Source organism: Mesocricetus auratus, unplaced genomic scaffold, assembly GCF_017639785.1.
Source record: "Mesocricetus auratus isolate SY011 unplaced genomic scaffold, BCM_Maur_2.0 Super-Scaffold_100033, whole genome shotgun sequence".
Taxonomy (NCBI): domain Eukaryota; kingdom Metazoa; phylum Chordata; class Mammalia; order Rodentia; family Cricetidae; genus Mesocricetus; species Mesocricetus auratus.
This window is the reverse complement of record NW_024429213.1, coordinates 6,968,036-6,969,782: the sequence shown is the minus strand read 5'-3', so window position 1 is coordinate 6,969,782 and position 1,747 is coordinate 6,968,036. Positions and strand designations below refer to the sequence as shown.

The 1,747-nt window shown below is 34.6% G+C and overlaps 1 pseudogene; it reads right to left on the bottom strand.

Moving 5' to 3' along the window:
- Nucleotides 1-541: 541 nt before the first annotated feature.
- LOC121135266 lies at nt 542-660 on the bottom strand (annotated as a pseudogene).
- Between the last annotated feature and the right edge of the window lie 1,087 nt (nt 661-1,747).

Here is a 1,747-nt window from a genome sequence, read left to right as displayed (position 1 = left end):
AACAAGAGGGAAACAATGCCTGATACTATAACCTTAGCCAGGGTTATATGAAATTATGGATCTTGGAGGAGAATCTACAACCTTCTCTTCATTAAACCAGAATAATTTCTAACTACATTCTAAGTAGTTGTCATTACAAATGCAGATAAGTATAGGACTCATTACTCATCAAGGAAACTACTCTTTGCAACAGACAAAAACCATTACAGAAAACAACAACCAGCCAAAATGCAAAGAATAAGAGACCATGTGGTACTCTTTTCTATCTGATGCATCTACAACTCAGTTTCTGCACCTAAGGCTCAAGGATCGTTGCAGAAAAGGGGCAGGAGAAATTGTAAGAGCCAGTAAAACAGGAAGTTTACTGTGTCTCCTAGAAATATCAGAGAGGCTACACCCTTAAAGTCTCCTCAACTATATAAAATAGCAGTATTAGGATCTGGTTGTAAATATTCAAAGGATTAATGATTTTCTTTACACTTGCTTGGGTTATGAAAAGAAGAAAACATTGGGTGGTGATGTTGAAAATACTTTAAAAAAAAGCCAAAAGCACCTGGTATTCCCTTGTGGCCTCCCATCCAAGTACTAACCAGGACCGACCCTGCTTAGCTTCTGAGATCAGATAGGATAAGGCACATTCACGGTGGTATAGCCATAGATGGAAATACTTTTAATAACACTTGTACAATAAAGAGTCAAAGAAGATGAAAGATAGGAAGTAGTATGAGCAGAAGCATGGTCACACACATATCAAATGCTGTCAATGTTATTTGCTTGTTTAGATGACTGCTGGTGTGCTTTTCTCTGATTGTTCAGTGCCAAATGGTCAGCCAAGCACCCACACATACTAGTAAACCCATTACGTGGGTTTATCATATTAAACGTAGAAAAATATACGTATATATGTATAGGTATATGCATTCAATAACAATTGGTGAAAATAGAAGTCATGAATTTAAAGAAAAACATTGAGGGGTGTATGAGAAGGTTTTGAGGGAGGGAAGGGAAAAAGAAGTGTTGTAACTATATTAAAATCTAAAACAAGTTCACTTTTGTATGAAACTTAGGTGTAAAGTAGAGTGTATGGAAAAGTAGGATGTACTATCCCCTGCCAAGGTTTTAAAATTTGGTTATATAAAACAAATGACAGTTATTTTTACTGGAACACAGAAAAGCCATGGGGTTAAGGAATTTGTGCCTATGGGTGAGACTCAGATTTAGGAAATGGAAGAGAGTGTAACTTCTGAGGTGTACCAAATTGTTTGGACTTGATCCTGAGGACAACAGGGTGTTCTTACAATCTTCGGTGGGATGAATAACACAATAAAACTAGTCTTTTAAATCACAAAGTAGTATAAGGACCGGAAAATCATTGAAACACAATAGAAAGTCAATACGGAATACCATGTATTTAAGAGAATTTAATATATTCTTACGGTAACATTTCAAATATATGGCAAAGAAAATTTCATTGAAAGATCAATTAGTATGGAGTCATTATATTATGGTTAGATTACTGAATCCACTATTATTTGAGCAAACCAGATAAGCATTGACCTCTTATTTAAAAGTATTTAGTTGATCATGAAGACAAGTCTGATAAGGTCTTACTAAATTTAATCAAACCTAGCTCATGTAAGTATTGTTCAATAAATGTTAGTGATAATTATAGCATTACAATGACAAAATAGTTAACCATTTTCAAAATATACTTAGAGCCCCACTTAAAAATGACTCATTGGGATAT